This window comes from Camellia sinensis, chromosome 14 (genome assembly GCF_055761805.1).
Source record: "Camellia sinensis isolate YWXY chromosome 14, ASM5576180v1, whole genome shotgun sequence".
Lineage (NCBI taxonomy): Eukaryota > Viridiplantae > Streptophyta > Magnoliopsida > Ericales > Theaceae > Camellia > Camellia sinensis.
The window spans coordinates 102,674,243-102,695,080 of record NC_138974.1 but is presented as its reverse complement, the minus strand read 5'-3'; the positions used below and the strand labels follow the sequence as shown (position 1 = coordinate 102,695,080).

The 20,838-nt window shown below is 46.4% G+C and overlaps 4 non-coding genes and 10 pseudogenes across 4 annotated transcripts; all 14 read right to left on the bottom strand.

The window, feature by feature from the left end:
- Positions 1–91: 91 nt before the first annotated feature.
- Positions 92–210, bottom strand: LOC114291503 (5S ribosomal RNA; annotated as a pseudogene).
- Positions 211–404: 194 nt separating this feature from the next.
- Positions 405–523, bottom strand: LOC114291529 (5S ribosomal RNA). Its single transcript, XR_003639421.1, has one exon. It is a non-coding gene; the product is annotated as a 5S ribosomal RNA (ribosomal RNA).
- Positions 524–707: 184 nt separating this feature from the next.
- On the bottom strand, positions 708–826 carry LOC114291473 (5S ribosomal RNA; annotated as a pseudogene).
- A 185-nt stretch (positions 827–1,011) lies between these two features.
- LOC114291494 (5S ribosomal RNA) lies at positions 1,012–1,130 on the bottom strand (annotated as a pseudogene).
- A 184-nt stretch (positions 1,131–1,314) lies between these two features.
- On the bottom strand, positions 1,315–1,433 carry LOC114291459 (5S ribosomal RNA; annotated as a pseudogene).
- A 192-nt stretch (positions 1,434–1,625) lies between these two features.
- LOC114291402 (5S ribosomal RNA) lies at positions 1,626–1,744 on the bottom strand (annotated as a pseudogene).
- Positions 1,745–2,229: 485 nt separating this feature from the next.
- On the bottom strand, positions 2,230–2,348 carry LOC114291510 (5S ribosomal RNA; annotated as a pseudogene).
- Positions 2,349–2,538: 190 nt separating this feature from the next.
- LOC114291497 (5S ribosomal RNA) lies at positions 2,539–2,657 on the bottom strand (annotated as a pseudogene).
- A 184-nt stretch (positions 2,658–2,841) lies between these two features.
- LOC114291391 (5S ribosomal RNA) lies at positions 2,842–2,960 on the bottom strand. Its single transcript, XR_014355830.1, has one exon. It is a non-coding gene; the product is annotated as a 5S ribosomal RNA (ribosomal RNA).
- A 196-nt stretch (positions 2,961–3,156) lies between these two features.
- LOC114291399 (5S ribosomal RNA) lies at positions 3,157–3,275 on the bottom strand (annotated as a pseudogene).
- A 185-nt stretch (positions 3,276–3,460) lies between these two features.
- Positions 3,461–3,579, bottom strand: LOC114291478 (5S ribosomal RNA; annotated as a pseudogene).
- A 194-nt stretch (positions 3,580–3,773) lies between these two features.
- Positions 3,774–3,892, bottom strand: LOC114291348 (5S ribosomal RNA). The gene has a single exon (XR_003639378.1). It is a non-coding gene; the product is annotated as a 5S ribosomal RNA (ribosomal RNA).
- Positions 3,893–4,380: 488 nt separating this feature from the next.
- LOC114291493 (5S ribosomal RNA) lies at positions 4,381–4,499 on the bottom strand (annotated as a pseudogene).
- A 190-nt stretch (positions 4,500–4,689) lies between these two features.
- Positions 4,690–4,808, bottom strand: LOC114291537 (5S ribosomal RNA). Its single transcript, XR_003639430.2, has one exon. It is a non-coding gene; the product is annotated as a 5S ribosomal RNA (ribosomal RNA).
- Between the last annotated feature and the right edge of the window lie 16,030 nt (positions 4,809–20,838).

Below are 20,838 nucleotides of genomic sequence, written 5' to 3'. Positions count from 1 at the left end.
ATTTTGTCGAAAAGGAGGCGAAGGCGATTGAAGGGGCTAAAAATCGGACAGGCTGTCTGCGAAATGGTGAAAAAAAAAAAAACAGGCAAAAGGTGTGCAACACGAGTACTTGCCACGGGGTCACCCGTCCCAGTACTACTCTTGTCCAAGTATGCCTAACTGCGGAGTTCTGAGGGGATCCGGTGCATTAGTGCTGGTATGAACTCACCCGAAGCTTAACCACGACTTTATTGTTTTACGGAGTAGACAGACAAAAAATGAAATTGAATGGAATAGGATAATCTGGAAATTGTTTAAAAGCGAAAAATTTGTCGAAAAGGAGGCGAAGACGATTGAATGGGTAAAAAATCGGATGGTTGTCCGGGGAAGGGTAAAAAATAAAAACTAAAAAAAAGGGGACAAAAGGGGTGCAACACGAGGACTTCCCAGGAGGTCACCCACACTAGTACTACTCTCGCCGAAATACGCTTAACTGCGAAGTTCTGATGGGATCCGGTGCATTAGTGCTGGTATGATCGCACCCGAACATTAACCGCGACTTTATTGTTTTACACAGTAGACGGACAAAAAATGAAATTGAATGGATAAGTATAATCTGCAAATCGTTTAAAAGCGAGAAATTTGTCGAAAAGGAGGCGAAGGGGATTTAATGGGCTAAAAATCGGACAGCCTGTCCGGGGAAGGGTGAAAAAAAAAAAGCGGTAAAAGGGATGCAACATGAGGACGTCCCGGGGGGTCAACCATCCTAGCACTACTCTCGCCCAAGCACGCCTAACTGCGGTGTTCTGATGGGATTCGGTGCATTAGTGCTGGTGTGATCGCATCCGAAGATTAACCGCGACTTTATTGTTTTAAACAGTAGACGGACAAAAAATGAAATTGAATGTAATAGGATAATCTGGAAATGGTTTAAAACAAAGAAATTTGTCAAAAAGGTGGCAAAGGCGATTGAATGGGCTAAAAATCAGACAGGTTGAACGGGAAAGGATGAAAAAAAAAAAAGGGGCAGACGGGTAGCAACACGAGGACTTCTCAGGGGGTCACCCATCCTAGTACTACTCTCGTTCAAACACGCTTTACTGAGGTGTTCTGATGGGATCCGATGCATTTGTGCTGGTATGATCACACCCGAAGATTAACCGCGACTTTATTGTTTTAAGCAGTCAACGGACAAAAAATGAAATTCAATGGAAGAGGATAATCTGGAAATGATTTAAAAGCGAGAAATTTGTTGAAAATGAGGCGAAGGCGATTGAATGGGCTAAAAATCAGCCAGGTTGTCTGGGGAAAGGTGAAAAAAAAAAGGGGACAAAAGTGGTGCAACACGAGGACTTCCTAAGGGGTCACCCATCCTAGTACTACTCTTGCCCAAGCACGCCTAACTGTGGAGTTCTGATGGGATCTGGGGCATTAGTCCTGGTACGATCTCACCTGAAGATTAACCACGACCTTATTGTCATATGCAGTAAATGGACAAAAAATGAAATTGAATGGAATATGATAATCTGAAAATGGTTTAAAAGAGAGAAATTTGTCGAAAATGAGGTGAAGGCGATTGAATGGGCTAAAAATCGGACAGGCTGTCTGTGAAAAAAAAAACACAGAGAAGAAGAAAAAGGGCAAAAGAGGTGCAACACGAGGACTTACCTGGGGGTCACCCATCCTAATACTCCTCTCGCCCAAGCACGCTAAACTGCGGAGTTCTGATTGGATCCGGTGCATTAGTTCTTGTATGATCGCACCCGAACATAGACCGCAACTTTATTGTTTTAAGCAGTAGCCGGACAAAAAATGAAATTGAATGGAAGTGGATAATCTAGAAATGGTCTAAAAGCGAGAAATTTGTTGAAAAAGAGGCTGCGGTCATTGAATAGTCTAAAAATCGGACAGGTTGTCTGGGGAAGGGTGATAAAAAAAATGGGCAAAACGGGTGCAACCCGAGGACTTCCCAGGGGTTCACCCATCCTCGTACTACTCCCGTCGAAGCACGCTAACTGCGAAATTCTGATGGAATCCGCGACAGTAGTGCTGGTATGATCGCACCCGAAGATTAACCACGACTTTATTTTTTTAAGCAGTAGATAGATAAAAAATGATACTGAATGGAATAGGATAATTTGGAAATGGTTTAAAAGAGAGAAATTTGTCGAAAAGGAGACGAAGGCGATTGAATGGGCCAAAAATCGGACAGGTTGTCCGGGGAAGGGTAAAAAAAAAAAAGGTTGCTAAGGGGGGCAACAAGTGGACTTCCTAGGGGGTCACCTATCCTAGTACTACTCTCGCCAAAGCACGCTTAAATGCGTAGTTCTGATGGGATCTCGTGCATTAGTGCTGGTATGATCGCACCCGAAGTTTAACCGCGACCTTATTGTTTTAAGAAGTAGCCAGACAAAATATGAACCTGAATGGGAGAGGATAATCTAGAAATGGTATAAAAATGACAAATTTGTCGAAAAGAAGTCGAAGGCGATTGAATAGGCTAAAAATCAGATAGTTTATCCAGGGAAAGGTGAAAAAAAAAAAGGGGGGGGGGCAAAAGGGTTGTAACACGATGATTTCCCAGGGGTTCACCCATCCTAGTACTACTCTCGCCCAAGCATGCTAAACTGCGGTGTTCTAATGGGATCCGATGCATTAGTGCTGGCATGATCGCACTCGAAGATTAACAGCGACTTTATTGTTTCAAGTAGTAGACGGACAAAAAATGAAATTGAATGGAAGAGGATAATCTGGAAATGGTTTAAAAGCAAGAAATTTGTCGAAAAGGAGGGGAAGGCGATTGAATGGGCTAAAAATCAGACAGGTTGTCCAGGGAAGGGTGAAAAAAAAAAAAGACCAGAAGGGGTGCAACATGAGGACTTCGCCGGGGGTCACCCATCCTAGTACTACTCTTGCCCAAGCACGCTTAACTGTGGAGTTCTGACGGGTTTCGGTGCATTAGTGCTGGTATGATCGCACCCGAAGATTAATCGCGACTTTATTGTTCTAAGCAGTATCCGGACAAAAAATGAAATTGAATGGAAGAGGATAATCTAGAAATAGTTGAAAACCAAGAAATTTGAAGAAAAGGAGGCGATGGCGATTGAATGTGCTAAAAATCAGATAGGTTGTCCGGGGAAGGGTGAAAAATAAAAAATAAAAAAAAATGGGGCAAAAGGATTGCAACACGAGGACTTCCCAGGTGGTCACCCATCCTAGTACTACTCTCGCCCTAGCACGCTTAACTGCGGGGTTCTCATGGCATCTAGTGCATTAGTGCGGGTACGATCGCACCCGAAGATTAACCACGACTTTATTGTTATAAGCAATAGACAGACTAAAAATGAAAATGAATGGAATGGTATAATCTGAAAATGGTTTCAAAGCGAGAAATTGGTCAAAAAGGAGGCGAAGGCGATTGAAGGGGCTAAAAATCGGACAGGTTGTCTGGGGAATGGTGAAAAAAAAAAAACGGGCAAAAGGTGTGCGACACGAGGACTTGCCAACGGGTCACCCATGCTAGTACTACTCTTGCCCAAGTACGCCTAATTGCGGAGTTCTGAGGGGATCCGGTTCATTAGTGCTGGTATGAACGCACCCGAAGCTTAACCACGACTTTATTGTTTTAAGTAGTAGACAGACAGAAAATGAAATTGAATGGAATAGGATAATCTGGAAATTGTTTAAAAGCGAGAAATTTGTCGAAAATGAGGCGAAGACGATTGAATGGGTTAAAAATCGGACAGGTTGTCCGGAGAAGTGTAAAAAATAAAAAATAAAAAAAAGGGGCCAAAGGTGTGCAACACGAGGACTTCCAAGGGGGTCACCCACACTAGTACTACTCTCGCCGAAGCACGCTTAGTTGCGGAGTTCTGCTGGGATCCGGTGCATTAGTGCTGGTATGATCGCACCCGAAGATTAACCGTGACTTTATTGTTTTAAGCAGTAGACGGACAAAAAATGAAATTGAATGGAATAGTATAATCAGTAAATCGTTTAAAAGCGAGAAATATGTCGAAAAGGAGGCAAAGACGATTTAATGGGCTATAAATCGAACAGCTTGTCTGGGGAAGGGTGAAAAAAAAAAAAACGGTAAAAGGGATGCAACATGAGGACTTCCCGGGGGGGCAACTATCCTAGTACTACACTCGCCCAAGCACGCCTAGCTGCGATGTTTTGATTGGATCCGATGCATTAGTGTTGGTATGATCGCACCCGAATATTAGCCGCGACTTTATTGTTTTAAACAGTAGACGGACAAAAAATGAAATTGAATGTAATAGGATAATCTGGAAATGGTTTAAAACCAAGAAATTTGTCAAAACGGAGGCGAAGGCGATTGAATGGGCTAAAAATTGGACAGGTTGTCTTGGGAAGGGTGAAAAAAAAAAAGGGGCAACAGTGTTGCAACAGGAGGACTTCCCAGTGGGTTACCCATCTCGGTACTACTCTTGCCCAAGCATGCTAAACTGCGGAGTTCTGATGGGATCTGGTGCATTAGTGCTGGTATGATCGAACCCGAAGATAAACCACAACTTTATTGTTTTAAGTAGTAGCTGGACAGAAAATGAAATTGAATGGAAGTGGATAATCTAGAAATGGTTTAAAAGCGAGAAATTTGTTGAAAAAGAGGTGAAGGAGATTGAATGGGCTAAAAATCGGACAAGCTGTCCGGGGAAGGGTGGAAAAAAAAAAAAAAAGGGGGCAAAATGGGTGCAACACGAGGACTTCCCAAGGGGTCACCCATCCTAGTACTACTCTAGTCCAAGCACACTTAACTGCGGTGTTCTGATGGTATCCGGTGCATTAGTGCTGGTATGATCGCACCCGAAGATTAATCGCGACTTTATTGTTTCATGCAGTCAACGGACAAAAAATGAAATTGAATGGAATAGGATAATCTGGTGTAGACACCCCATTTTTGACCGACCTTAAGACTCAGACATCATCGATTAAGCTCTCGGTGATGGTGCATGTTGTGCTCGGTCTGAGGTTTCGGAGTTTCGGCTGAGAGCCTTACCCCCGGACCTCAGGACCCTTTTTTGCTTTGCCTCGGTTTGCGAACCAGGTCTTGTTTTCTCTTCCCGAAGGGAGGGAGAGGTCTCGTAGACCATCTCTCGGTGGCCGTAGGCTACTTTTCGTGGTTGTAGGCCACTTTTCCCGTTTGGAGACCAGTTTCTGGTTTTCAGAGCCGTCGACCGTGCGCCTCGGTTCGGGATCGCTTAGCTTTCTCTGTTTTGCACGGTTTTTGGCACACACCTTGCTTCCTCTCTCTAGAGGGACACTGTGACCCGGGAGACCACCTTTGTGGTCGCACGCCACTTTCGATGCTTAACAGCCTGTTTTCGGGGCACCCGGCTGCGCGTTTCGACCCCCGAACCCTCGTTTTGCATCCATCTTGGTTCATTTTTTGCATGGACCTTGTTTTCATTGTTTGGAAGGTGGTACAAGGGTGGGAGACCACCTTTTCTCCTTGGAGACCACTTTTCCCCGCCAGCTGGTTTTCTTGTCAGGAAGCTGGTCTCCTTTGTTTTTGAGCCACATTTACTGGTCTCCCACTATACCACTAGCTTGCATTCAATGTGGAGACCATCAAATGGGGCTGCCGACCACCTTTCTTTGAGTTGAACCTTTTGAACTGGTCGGCCCACCAGGGGAAGTGGTCAGCCGACCACCTGAGCTGTTCGGCCTACTCCCTCTTGTTTTGTCTGTGTGAGTGTGTGCCAGCTGGAAGGCACAATTTGTATCCTCCATACACGTGTATGGAGGATCTTGAGCCTTGGTTTTTAGCTTCTTGAAGAAGCTTTAGCCTTGTATCTCCATAAGAGAGGCCCTCCTCTTCCTTGGCACAGGTTCAGAACTTCTAGGAAGGCAAAATATATATCTCCCTCTATATCTCTCTATTTTGGCTCCAAGTGTGCACGATTCTTGCACCTTTGCACACCACCTCATAGCCTAACCCTTCCACCATTGCTTGGAGCTTCTTGGAGGCCATTTTTAGAGGTTAAGGAGTTGGGTTTTGGGTCCAGAAGTTGCTGTCTTGCTGCGCTTCAAGGGTAACTGTAGACACCCCATTTTTGACCGACCTTAAGACTCAGACGTCACTGATTGAGCGCTTGGTGATGTTGCATAATGTGCTCGTTCAGAAGTTTCAGAGTTGCGGCCGTGAGCCCTGCCTCCGGACTTCCGAACCCTCTTTTGTACTTTGCCTCGGTTTGCGAACCAGGCTCGGTTTTCCTTGTTTACTTTCCTGAGGGAAGGGAGAGGTCCCGTAGACCATCTCTCAATGTTCGTGGGCTACATTTGGTGGCCGTAGGCCATTTTGCTCATTTCGGAGTCCGATTTCCGGTTTTTCGGAATCGTTGGCCGTGTGCCTCGGTTCGGGACCGCCTAACCATCTCTGTTTGTTCTGATTTTTGGCATACTTCCTATTTTCTCCCTTTTGAGGGACACTAGGGTCTGAGAAACCCACTTCGTGGTCGAATACCATTTTCGGTGTTTAACGGGCAGTTTCCGGGGCCCCGAACTACGTGTTTTGGCCCCCGAACATTCGTTTTGCATCGGTTCTCGTTCATTTTTGGCAGGTACCTCTGTTTTAACACCAGGGAGGTCACTGAAGGGTGGGAGGCCAGTAGTTGTTGCAGCAACCAGTTATACATCCTCCGACGCCCTCCGGCGCCCGTTTTTCACACTTCCGGGCTAATGTTGAACACCTTGGGGCCACTTTCTTGAACTTTGAACCACATATTTGTGATGTACACACTTGGGAGGATCCTAAAAGTTGGTGGCCGGCCAGTAATTCCATTTGACCCTTTTGAACCCCTCCTTCCGGGCTAATGTTGAATACCTTGCGGCCACTTTCTTGAACTTTGAACCATATATTTGTGATGTACACACTTGGGAGGATCCTAAAAGTTGGTGGACGGCCAGTAATTCCATTTGACCCTTTTTAACCCCTCCTTCCGGGCTAATGTTGAACACCTTGGGGTCACATTCTTGAACTTTGAACCACATATTTGTGATGTACACACATGGGAGGACACCATCATGTGGTGGCCGGCCACTAAATCAGCTTGAACCTTTTGACCCCTAGCCGGCCGGCTAGGGGGTGTGGCCGGCCGGCCACCTGCAACCAAAATAACTGGCCGGCCGAGATGCCCACGCTGTTCACTTTACAGCTGTATAGCTTTATCCCCCAGAAAATATCAATATCCGGGGGATATTTTGTGGGGGAAAGTTGGCCTCCTTTTCCCCCACCTTTACACCCCCTTTTTGGTCCATATAACCAGCAAGCCATATCATATTTAGGGGTTAGAAAATTTGTTCTTCAAGCCTCAAGATCCATATCTCCCTCCATCCTTCTCATTTTCCTAAAAAACCTTAAGTCCTACACCTTGTTTTCTTCATCACCACCAAGCTCTACCATCACCACTTCATTTCCAGCAACAAGGAGGGCTTCTCAAAGGCTAAAGGAGCTGCAAATTGGTCCAAGAAGCAACAAAAGACTTGTCTCCAAGGGTGAGTTACCATTTTCTCTTTTTTGAGCTTTTCTTTGCAATATTTCTTAGCCTCTCCTTCTTATACATTTGAGCTCCGACCAAAACTGAAAGTATCTTTTTTTTGAGCTCATTTTCATGTCTCATTAAGGGCTCAACCCTGTTTGAGCCCTCCATCTTGCACTTGTTTCATTATCCCTCTAAAAGGTCATTTTCTTGCATGATATTTTTAGCCTGTGTGTGATTTATTTTGGAGCATGTTGTAAACTGATAATAGGCTTATTTTGAGCCCCTCTTCAACATTGAAGAAGGGCTCAACACTGTTTTAGACTTCCATGTTATACTTCCCTTTATACTCCTTTTTTGGTCCCATTTTTGCATGCTATGGCAGCCTACCATGATTTTGTTTTTGGCCATTTTACAGGCCTAGAGATAGTCTTATTTTGACCTTCTTAACATGTTTCATTAAGGGTCTTTGGCTGTTTGGTGAATATTTTGCATACCTCATGTTATAGCCACTTTTGAGCCTCATTTTTGCATTGCATTTCTAATATATTTTTATACTGTTTTTGGGGCTGCCATAAACTGTAAATAGTCTTATTTTGGGTCCCTATTCAACATTTTTGAAGGACCCTAACCTGTTTGGGGCCAGCAGCTATGAGTTGCTTCTTAATCCCATGTTTAGGGCCATTTCTTGCATGCTAGTTTTGCCCTATCTTGGTTTGCTGTTTGGCCATATTTTGTACTGGTAAAATGCTAATTTTGGGGCTGCCTTGCTTCTTTCTTTACATTCCATGTCCATATTATGCATGTTTGGTATAGCCATAGGCCATTTCGGGTGCCAAAATCCGTGTTTCGGGACTATTCCGTGCATCGGGTGTCATTTCGCCTCATTTCGGGACTGTTTTACCCCATATTTCATTGCTGAAATTCTATTAGAATGATTTCTTTCCATTTTCATGTCATTGCATCGCATTCTATCATCGCCTCGGTTTGCGTGCCCGTGTGCACGCATTTCGAGGCGCCTCATTTTCATCCTTCGGCATCCTATGTGAGTGTGGCTGAGGCTCACTCATGTTGGTATAAGCCCATATCATATTTCCATGTCATTTGCATTGCGTATGCCACTGGCTCGGTTTGCGTGCCCGTGTGCACGCATTTCGAGGCGCCTCATTTTCGTCCTTCGGCATCCTATGTGAGTGCGGCTGATGCTCACTCATGTTGGTATAAGCCCATATCATATTTCCATGTCATTTGCATTGCGTATGCCACTGCCTCGGTTTGCGTGCCCATGTGCACGCATTTCGAGGCGCCTCATTTTCATCTATCCGCATCCTATATGAGTGTGGCTGAGGCTCACTCATGTTGGTATAAGCCCATATCATATTTCCATGTCATTTGCATTGCGTATGCCATTGCCTCAGTTTGCGTGCCCGTGTGCACGCACTTCGAGGCACTTCATTTTCATCTACCGGCCTCTTATGTGAATGTGGCTGAGGCTCTCTCATGTTAGTATAAGTCCATGTTACATTTTCCATGCCATTTTAGTCACTTGCATTGCATATACCATCGTCTCGGTTTGCGTGCCTGTGTGCACGCATTTCGAGGCATCTCATTTCATAGCATAGTGCATACTAGGTTGTATCTTAGATTGCATTCTGTCATTTTCTCGGTTTGCGTGCCCGTGTGCACGCATTTCGGGGCATCTCATTTCATAGCATAGTGCATACTAGGTCGTATCTTAGATTGCATTCTGTTATTTTCTCAGTTTGCGTGTCCGTGTGCACGCATTTCGAGGCATCTCATTTTCATAGCATTGTGCATACTAGGATTGTATCTTAGTTGCATTTCATGCATTTCATGCATATCGCATCGTGTTCGGGATAGAAGTCAGCCCGGGCACGGGAAACGAGGTGCATTTCGTACTCCGAGTGACGGAACGTGTCCCAATTCCCAGTCACCGACACTCCGGATTACCCATGATGGAGTTAGGTTTTGTTGTGTTTATACGTGCATTCATTCTATATTGAGTTGTGCAATTCGACTCCTCGGCCATCATGCCTCGGTATGCGTGATTGGTGGCACGAGGATCGAGGCATGCATGTATTTGTGAAAATACATTGCTATGCCCCTTTCCTGCTCTCTGTTGCAGCAAAATGAAGAATCAGCAACTTTTCGGAGTCTGGAACGCTTTCCAAGAATAAACTGCTAAACAGAGGCTAATTGGGGCATCCCGGTGGATTTCCGCGCAAGACAACCCGGACATGCATCATCCATCAGAAGCAAGGCAGTCCCTGGCTTGCATGCCAGTTTTATTTACTTTGTTAGTTAATTTGTTAATTAAGTAGGAATTTGTATATTTTTCGGACTGTAATATTTGGACTGTAATTATTTATTCGGGACTGTATATTTATTCAGACCCTCTGCGAGAGGGCACAACTATAAAAAGTGTGCGTGTGTGTGTTGTATGTCTTCCAACCCCACGTCTTTCTCCCTTTTATTTACCTGCTTATGATGGTTAGATTAGGGCATATTTAAATTAGCATACAGTATGACAGCATGTTTGCATTCATTCATCTGTTTTGCATGCACCGGGCTCGGCGCATCATACTAACTGCATTGTACTTTCAATTTCAAAGTTGAATACATGATAGTTGTAGCATTCCATATGCCATGTTTAGAATAGCCGAGCCTGCTATAGTTGCATTTTTGCATGTGTTGCATTAGGCATTTCTGTATACTTTGGATTCATGCATGATTTCTAATGTAGTTTCTATTTTGGCTTGGAGTACCCGGTAAGTTGTATGCTTTAGCATCCTTGCATGCGTGTGAGTGACTGCCATGAATAACATGCTTACCATGAGGCTATGTGCTTATATGATATAACTGCCTGAATGCCTGTGGGTGAAGGTTGGGTTATCTGAATTGGAATAAATCATCAAATGTTTCAAGCCTACCTGCGGGTAGCAAACCATTTTCAAAAGCAAAAATGAAATGTTTTGTTCCAATTCAGGCGATCCAGTCTATACTTGTATGCTGTGCGCATCACATAGTAACCTAGGCTAATAACCGGAATAAGAACATACAATGTTTTCAAAAATAGATATCATGGTTAGTAGAGGCCGGTCTATGACCGGGCGAGCGGGGGTGCTCACGAAGTGACCTTCCCTAATCGTACCCAAGTTCCCGAGCCGAGGCAATTTTGGTAATGACGGACGCGTGGCCTTTTGGCACCGAGTCAGAGTTTCCTAAATTTCCCAAAATAAAATATTTAGGTGGCGACTCTGTATCTGGCAAAGCAGTCCATGTTTGGCACTTCTTCCAAAAATCTGTTTTCTTAAAACGATTTGCCGGATTTGGACTCTTTGGTTCATATTAAGAACCGTGACTACAAGTCGAGTCCGAGCTGTAGCGAGGTCCCCCGCGGGCTTGTTACAGTTTCTGGCGACTCTGCTGGGGATTTAGAGAACTTAACTCGAACTCGTGATATCTGTTTTTGACTACACTTGTGTGATTCTTTGCATTGCATTTGCATTGGTGCGCCTAGGACACCGTGTTTGCCATCTGATATTCCTGAACGGTTTGCTGGAGGCTTGTCTTGTCAAGGCCTGACCATAAGGCTGACCGGTTGTGGGCTCTGCCAGTATGGGAACACAAACCCCGGTTTTACCGGGGCGCCCTCTTTGACCATTCGACCTAGTGCATATTCGGATCCATAGTGACCATTCCAAATTAGGACAGGTTGCTTACCCGTTTATAGGTTGTTTGAAACTGTTGCGTGCGTAGTGAAACCCTAGCTCCTGACAAAATAGGACAGGGAAACCCTACCCCAACATAGGGGTGTTTTGGCTCTCACTTATCTGTTATGTGCTTTAGAGTGCGTCTCTACAGGAATGCATGTATCAGTATATGAGTTTGGGCATCAGGCCTGCGGGCATCAGTTCCGTATTGTCAGTATCAGGCCTGCGGCCATCAGTTCAGTATTGTCAGTATCAGGCCTGCAGGCATCAGTTCAGTACATGAGTTTGGGTATCAGGCCTGCGGGCATCAGCCAGTATTTGAGAATTAGTTATCTGCGGATATCAGATCCTGTTTTAGGGGACAGTGATACAGGGATAATAATCAGTGTTTGAGGACAGTGTGTACTCAGCTTATTGACTGTGTGTTGTTATGCCCGGCTGTGTGTCATGCATTTTATTTTAAGCTGTTATGCTGTCTGTTTATCTGTTTATTTATTTCCTTTTCGCTTTATTTATCTTTTGCTAGGTCAGTTCTAGCACAATTGCTTCCAACCCAGCAGGCATTCCCCAAGCACTTTGGACACGAGGTCGTCGACTCAATCGATCTGAGGATCTAATCGACGGACAGCCAGTGTTCCATTCTCTACCCCCTGTTACCAGAAGAAAGCAGAAAAAGCGCAGTGTATCTGAACAGAGATCACCAGAACAGTGGTTTCCCCCATCAGTGGACAGTCGGATTGAGATCCCCATTGAGACAGATCTGCCAGTAGTTCAGACAAATCAAAACAGTATGACGGCACCAACAGGAGTTGAGGAGATGATGCGCCAAATGCAAGAAACCATGCGGGCCATGCAACAGGATGCCGTTCGCCGGGATGAACTCGCTAAGCAACAAGCTGAGATTATGACCCAGCAGGCTGAGCTGATTACCAGGCTGCAACAACAGAATACAGTATCCGCTTCACATCAAGTCCCTCCTCCGGCAGGGGCTCCATTACCTGAGCAGGCACCTACTGTTCAGAACGCCCCACCAAATGCCCAGAATACCTTGCCGAATATCCAAAACTTACAAGAGGACACGAATCTTCCAACGGGGCCAGCTCCGCCCCTGCTTCCACCACAACTGTCTAAGGTCCATGCACCCAATCGCCCCGACTCTCCCTTCGAGTTCGAGGTTGATCATACAGCTCTGAAATTGAGCAAACTGGAGAAGCTCTTTAAGAAATCCCAAGGGGTCAAGGCTATGCCGGATATCGAAGACAGATATACCGAGGAGGCCGTAACACTCCCCGATAGGTTCAAAATGCCACAAATCGACCGCTTTGACGGGTCCGGCGACCCCATGGTCCATCTCCGACTGTTCGCAGACATCTTGCAGCCAATGGGCCTAACACGACCACAGAAGCTTTCACTATTCGGCCGAACCCTGTCGGGTATGGCCGCCCACTGGTACGCAAAGTTACAAGATGAAGTGAAAAGGAATTGGGATGAAATGGCTGAGGCCTTTGTCGCGCAATATTCATACAACACTCAGATCGAGATCACAACTCGTGATCTCGAAACGACAAGGCAAGAGCCCAAGGAAACTTTCTCAGACTTTGTGATCCGATGGAGGGCAAAGGCGTCAATGATGACTTTAAGGCCCACTGACAAAGATCAAATCCGGATGATTGTGCGCAATCTCCACCCAAAGTTGATGCAGAGAATGATTGTAGTCCCCTTCCCTACTTTCGCAGATTTACATGAGATGGGGGTGCAAATCGAAGATGCAATGAAACAAGGTCTGTTTGACCACGACAGAGAACAACCGAGGAGGACTTTCAACCACAACAACAATGCGGGCCCGAGTGGCGCTGCAAATACGAGAGCCTCGGAAGTTAGTATGGTCACCACCACTCCCCCTCCCCCTCCAAGGCCCATGGCTGCCACACCCTTCTCCGGCGCGTCCGGAAGCAACACACAAACCAACAGATTCCAACCGCGAGGCCAAAGAACCTCTACCCCACTATATTTGCCCCTGACCAAAGTTCTGGGAATATTGATCAGAAAAAATCATTTGAAACCCCTGGAGCCAAAGCCATTACCGAATCCACTCCCCCCCTCTTATAACCCAGCAAAATACTGTGCGTATCACCAACAACACGGTCATGACACCGACCGTTGTTACAGATTGCGTCATGAGATCCAGGATCTTATTGACAAACAGGTGATCGCGCCTCCTGATAAACCCAATGTCACAACCAACCCTCTCCCACCACATAACCAAGCTCCTCCTCCTAATAGAATCAATTTTATCCAGACTGGGGTCACATCTTACAATCCTAGCATCTATATTACGCCCACCCACCTACCCAAGCCGGAAGTGCTCCTTCCCGATTGCACTGATTTCTTGTGCATGGTGGACATCTCCAAAACCCGACCAGAACCGATGGTGGTGACCGTTGAAGACGGGGCAGGGCAGATTTTGGGAGAGAATGAGATTGTTGAATCTGGGACTGGACAGAGTTTTGCTGGGGGAGCCTATGATCCAAGCGAGTACATCCTATCAACAAGCCGAATTGGGCTAGGTATAGAATTGCCAGAGACAGGAGAGCTATGCATGATCTGGGGGGATGGATCTGGGCTATGGGCAGATGATCTGACAGTCGTAGAGGAGGACTTTGCCAACTTGCAATTTTTCGATGACCAGGAACCGGGGGATGCGTCAATCAACTGGTATGATTATGAGGGATCAACGGAGGCCACTGGATGGCTCGAGGATCAACCAGATGCAGTAGGGGAAGCCCAACCAGAACAGAGCCCGGTAGGGACAGAAGTATCAGTTGTGGCCGGAATGGCCGAAAGTCAAGTTGTATCGCCGGAGAGCACCGGTGCTAAGAATTTCGCTCGAGACATGGGCATTATGGATACGGGAATTGTTGAACAAACAGCTGTACTGATGCAGCTGGAACGAGAAAAGTTTGAGGAGGCTGAGAGAATTAGGAAAGCTAAAGGCCCTGAGGGGACTAAAAGTGTTGTGTGCACGAAGATAGAGAATGCTACGAGCATGTGGACAGGGAGTACTGCGAGTGCAACTAAACCGGAGCCAGACAGGTGTCTGTTGGCTGCCGACGGAATGTGGTGGGAAGACGATGACTTATGTCTTGCCCACACGGATGAAGACTGGGGGAATAATCAACCGGATGACACTTGGTACCTCGATGAGGTTGACCATATGACGAGAAGTGGGCGGTACTTCAAACCCCCACACCTGGACCAACCCGAGGCATCAGGGAAGGATAGAGAAGCGGAGAAACAGAAGGAGAAGCAGATTGAAGAGGAAGCTGTGCTGAAACAGTTAAAAAAGATACAAGCGGACATCACCATCTGAGGACTGCTAATGGCATCACGAGTACATAGGGAAGCTGTCCTATCTGCCATGGACAAGTCCAAACTCTCCATAGACACCATGCCTGAACAGCTGGTTGGGCTGGTTTTTCCGGGAGGAGGTTCCCCGGCATTAACCTTTTCGGACAAGGAGTTACCGCCTGAGGGCACAAATCATAACAAACCTCTCTATATTTCTGTGGAATGTAGAGATAAGTGGATACCGGTGGTACTTGTTGATACCGGGTCTGCGATTAATGTCTGCCCAACCAAAACGGCATATGCAATCGGGTTAAAGCCCGTGGACTTCGTCCCAACTACCCAAGTGATCAGAGCATACGACAATACCAGCAGAGAAGTGATGGGGACTGTTAAAATTCAAACCAAGGTTGGTCCAGGACAGCACAGCATTGAATTTCATATCTTGGACGTTCCTGCAACCTTTAACCTACTTTTGGGGCGACCGTGGTTGCACCAGGTCAAAGCAGTCTCTTCCACTCTACATCAAATACTAAAGTACCCTCACGGGAAAGGGGTAGCGATCGTTTTTGGGAATTCATCAATCCATCCGCCGCCGGAAGTGTCCACACCTGTCTTGGAGATCGAGCACGGCACGGAGGATGTGTTTTTGTCGGGGTTCACTTTGGCCGAGGCTCAAGTGGTGCAGAATGTCATGGCTGTGAATGAGGGTATGTACGTTAGTGCTCAATCTATCTACCTCATGAACAAGCTAAAACATACCCCCGGGATGGGATTAGGGAGAAGCGGCCGGAAGGGCGTCTCAGTGTTGGCCGAAGTGCCACACAACCCTCACACCTTTGGACTGGGTTATCTGCCCACCAAAGAGGACTGGGTGAGGAAAGGGAAAGAAATGGCCGGAAGAGCCAGGGCAAAGAAGGCTGGGAAGCCATTTGAGTTAATGCATAGGCCCATCTGGGGTACCCTAAACGGACGCTTCGTCCGGGAGGGGGAAGATTTTCCATTTTGTGGCTTCCCAGAGCCATGGCTGAACGCGGAGAAGAAGCGCGGGCCTGGTTTTGAAATCTTCTTCGACATACAATTATCTGGGGATGACGTTGCCGAAGCACAGACAGACCCACCAACTGAGGTTGAGCAGTGTAGAACAGTGGATCCTGAGAGCACAGAGCTTGAAATGGGGGTAGCACTGGCGAGTCTACTATCAGATCCTCCGATCAACCAAGAGTGCTTGGGGGATAACTCTTTGGTTTCTATGATTGGAGATGAAATAGCTGCAGGCTTTCCAGCGCCGATCTTGGACGCATCTATCACACCTTCTCTCATCTGGCAATATGAAGAAGGCTTTTTATCTAGCAGTTCCGGGTCAGGTAGTGAGCCGGAATCTGATTCCAACGAATCTTGTGTGTCGGAATCGGATTCCAGCTCGACTGAGTCTGAGTCCGGTATTCCTGGGGGTGATAACCCGGATGCCACAGTCCTGTCTAGGTCGTCATTTTCATTTTCTTTTGAGTCTGTTGAAACAGAGGAATCTGACGGCTTGGAAATATTTAATGAGAATGATGTGGATGTGGTTTCTGAGTATTTTTCTGTGCCTTTGATTTATTGCTTAAATCAGGATTTTCAAAATTTTGATGAAAACAACGAGGGAGAAATTCTCCCAGTTTTGCAACGGTTAATTGATCAAGAGCAGGAAAGATTTGTTAAACCTTTAATGGATGAAATCACTACTGTGAATGTTGGTACTGAGAAGGACCCGCGGCTGGTCCAGATCGGGTCCACGTTGTTTTCAGAGGAGCGCGAGCGCTTAGTCGCTTTATTAAAAGATTTCAAAGATGTTTTCGCGTGGTCCTACGAAGACATGCCTGGAATCGATCCTGAGATTGTACAGCACCGGATCCCTCTTGATCCCGAGGCCCGCCCTGTCAAACAGAAACTCAGAAGGATCCGCCCGGACTGGGCTCTCAAAATTAAGGAAGAGGTCACCAAGCAAATTGACGCAGGGTTCCTTTTGGTATCCGAATACCCAACTTGGTTGGCCAATATTGTTCCGGTGCCAAAGAAGGACGGCAGAATTCGGGTCTGTGTAGACTTCAGAGATTTGAACAGGGCCAGTCCGAAGGACGACTTTCCCTTGCCACACATTGATGAATTGGTGGATTTCACGGCAGGACAGGCCTTGCTTTCGTTTATGGATGGTTTCTCAGGCTATAATCAGATAGTAATGGCACCCGAAGACCGGGAGAAGAATGCGTTCACTACCCCGTGGGGTATATATTGTTATAGAGTGATGCCATTCGGGTTGAAAAATGCTGGAGCTACGTATCAACGGGCAGCAACTACAATATTGCATGATATGATCCATAAAGAGGTCGAGGTGTATGTGGACGACATGATTGTCAAGTCCAAAGAAAGAGAGGGCCACTACACCGCCTTACAAAAATTCTTTCAAAGGATCAAAGAATTTCGGCTGTGACTGAATCCCCAGAAATGCACGTTTGGTGTTACAGCAGGGAAGATGCTAGGGTTTCTGATTACACAAAGGGGCATCGAGGTCGACCCTTCCAAAATCAAGGCCATCTTAGAAATGCCACCACCAAGGACTGAAAAGGAGGTGCGAGGCTTTCTGGGTAAAGTGCAATTCATAAGACGGTTTATTTCTAAATTAACCTTGACTTGTGAACCACTTTTTGGTCTACTGAAGAAAGGAAAGAAATTCCAATGGGACGGCCGATGTCAAGCAGCTTTTGAGCAGATCAAAGAGTATCTACAGAACCCGCCCGTGTTGTCACCACCAGAGCCGGGGAGACCGTTGATATTGTACCTTTCGGTAACTGAGACTACCATGGGCTGCATGCTCGCGCAGGAGTCAGAAGACAAAGTGGAAAGAGCCATCTACTATCTGAGCAAAAAGATGATGGATTATGAGACCCGCTATACACCGCTGGAGAAGGCTTGTTTGGCCTTGGTATGGGCAACCAGGAAGCTGCGGCACTACCTGTTAGCTCACTCTGTAATGTTGGTTTCGCGTTTGGATCCCGTCAAATATCTCTTCGAGAAACCAGCACTTACGGGTAGGCTAGCTCGTTGGCTGCTGTTGCTCTCCGAATTTGATTTTAAGTATGTAACGCGCAAGTCAGTAAAAGGGAGAGCGGTAGCGGAGTTCCTTGCCGACCACCCGGTTGAGGGGGATGAAGCGGTTGAGTATCTATTCCCTGATGAAGCCATTCTGCACGTCGAAGATGAAACTTGGACGATGTACTTTGACGGAGCGTCAAACCAGTATGGGTATGGGATAGGGGTGTTGCTGATAGCGCCTGACGATTCTCGTATCCCTTTAGCATTCAAGCTCCAGTTCAAAGTTTCGAATAATGAGGCAGAGTATGAGGCATGTATTGCTGGCCTGGAAGCAGCCCTAGAACTAGGGGCAAAACGGTTGGACGTCATTGGGGACTCGAACCTTGTTGTGTCTCAAGCAAAAGGAGATTGGAAAGTCAAGGAGGAAAGGATGATAATTTACCACCAAACCTTGGATTTGTTAATTCCTCGGTTTGAGAAGCTAAATTTCACCCACCTCGTAAGAGAGAACAACTGCTTCGCAGATTCACTAGCAACTCTATCTTCTATGATAGACATCCCGTCCGGAGTCCAGATGCGTCCAGTCATTATTGATCAAAAGTTTGCGACAGCATACGAGTCGATTTCCGCCATAGATGAGGTTCAAGACGGCAACCCCTGGTATTACGACATCTGGAACTTCTTGGAAAAGGAGACATATCCACTAGGGGCAAATGCCAAGGATAAGAGGGCCATCAGAAGAATGGCTGCTCAGTTCATTATCTGCGGGGGTAAGCTGTACAAAAGGGGTCATCTGGGAATGCATAAGCTCTGTGTAGAAGCTGAAGAGTCGAAACGCCTGATGGAAGCCATCCATGGGGGGGAGTACGGTGCACACATGAATGGAGTAATGCTGGCCAGAAAGATCCTCAGACAGGGCTACTACTGGTCAACCATGGAGGAGGATTGTATTAGTTTTGTTCGGCGATGCCACAAGTGTCAAATTCATGCAAACCGCATGAACATCCCGCCGTCAAAGCTGTACAACATGACTTCGCCATGGCCTTTTTCAGTCTGGGGAATTGATGTGATCGGAGCTGTTACCCCGAAGGGGTCAAACGGGCATGAGTTTATCCTAGTAGCGATAGATTATTTTACAAAGTGGGTCGAGGCCCAATCATACGCGGTGTTGAAGGCGTCGCACGTCGCAAAGTTCATCAGAAACAACATCATCTGTCGCTACGGGGTGCCAAACGAGATAATTTCAGATAATGGTTCCCACTTCAAGAAAGAAGTGATAGACTTGTTGGAAAAATACAATGTGGCTTTCCATAAGTCATCTACATACCGGCCGCAGACCAACGGAGCGGTTGAGGCCGCCAACAAGAATATCAAGCATATACTGCAGAAGATGGTGGGAACCTACCGGGATTGGCCAGACAAGATGCCATTTGCTCTGTGGGGCTACAGGACTTCAATCAGAACTTCTACTGGAGCAACTCCATATTCATTGGTCTATGGAATGGAGGCTGTTCTACCCATTGAGATTGAGGTTCCGTCGTTACGAGTATTGGCTGAATGCTAGATAGCCGAAGCAGATTGGCAGCAAAGCAGATTCGAAGAACTCATGCTCTTTGATGAAAGAAGACTGAAAGCACTGTACCACATCCAAGGCTATCAACGCAGAATTGCCCGGGCTTTCAACAAGAAGGTTAAGTCCAGGAATCTGAAAGAAGGAGATTTGGTGCTTCAAGACAACCGAGCTCCTATCCACGACCCAAGGGGCAAGTTCAAACCCAATTGGACTGGTCCTTACATCATCAAAGCTATCTGGTCAGGTGGAGCTATGGTTCTGATGGATCTAGATGGCTTGGAGTTCTCACAACCGATCAATATGGACAAGTTGAAGAAATATTACCCTTGAGAGGCTCGCTAGGCCGAAAACCCGAAAGGACGACTAGGCAAAAGTCAAGGCACAAAAAATTAGAAAATATAAAAAGTGAGCTCGCAAGGTTGAAAACCCGCAAAGGGCGGCCTTGGCAAAAGTTAGAGCGCAAAAGGAGAGTGAAAATACTCGAGTGAACCTCAGCCTGAACTACGTAAGGCTTGATTCCCATCTTTGGGATACGTAGGCAACTTCACCTTGAAGTTCAGCCATAAACTTTTCCCCGATCAACTCTGTCCATTTCGATCATCTCAGGCATCTTTATCCATCAGCATTTATCGCGACCTCCGGTACAGTGCTGTTCAGACTAGGGGCAACTTTCCGTTGCCGCGACGGTGCAAAGTTACTCAGACTAGGGGCAACTTTCCGTTGCCATGAAGCGTCGCATTGTTCTTCAGACTAGGGGCAACTTTCCAGTTGCAGGGATCTGGGGTTGTGCATCTCAGTGACAGATCTTCAGCGTGTCCAGTTCTGATCCGCATCGAAAATAGTTTTGAAAAGTTTTAATAAAAGTCGACTTTGTTCAAATTAATCTTTTTACGACTTAGACCATTTTTGGACCAAAGCGGAAAATTTTCAGTACCATAACTTTCCATTTCATTGATTTCAAAACTGAATTCTCCTGCTCTTGCATTACAATCGAGGTTGCTTTTTAGTACATTCATAAAGAAAACTTGAAAATACTAAATAAGCAATAAATTTGGGGCATAGTTGAATCAAGTATCTCTACGTCCCCTCCCAGAGCTGGACGAAGCATCTGATGCCAAGCTAGGCCCAACCTGTGCCTCCTCATTTAGCCAATCCAAGCACTCATCAGACAAAGTGCAACTGAAAGTGGAAGCAGGGGCCAGGAGCTCTCTAGTCCTCCAGGCTGTGGCATATCGGGCAAGCTGTGCACCCCGGACCGGGAAAGCAGCTGGGTACTCAATCCCCGCCGGTGGGCAGGTCTGATCATGACCAAACTGACGCAGAAACCGGAACGGAAAATAAAATACGCAGTGGGTTAGACCAATCAATTGGATCCCAATCAGCCGAGACATACTATAGCTCATTGCTAGGAGGTTGAGCCAAGGACAACGCCAAGCAATGCCGTCTGCGGACAAATTGCACATCCAATCGAACCACCACCTTTCGTCAAGAGCATTGACTAGGCGCTGTCGAAAGAAGTAGCCTCGAGCTGAATAGGCCGGGCAAGAGTCCACAACCTGCAACTTGTTCATTAACCATACTTGGGGGAGGGATGGAAAATGAGAGAATAAAGAACAGAGAGATGTACGAT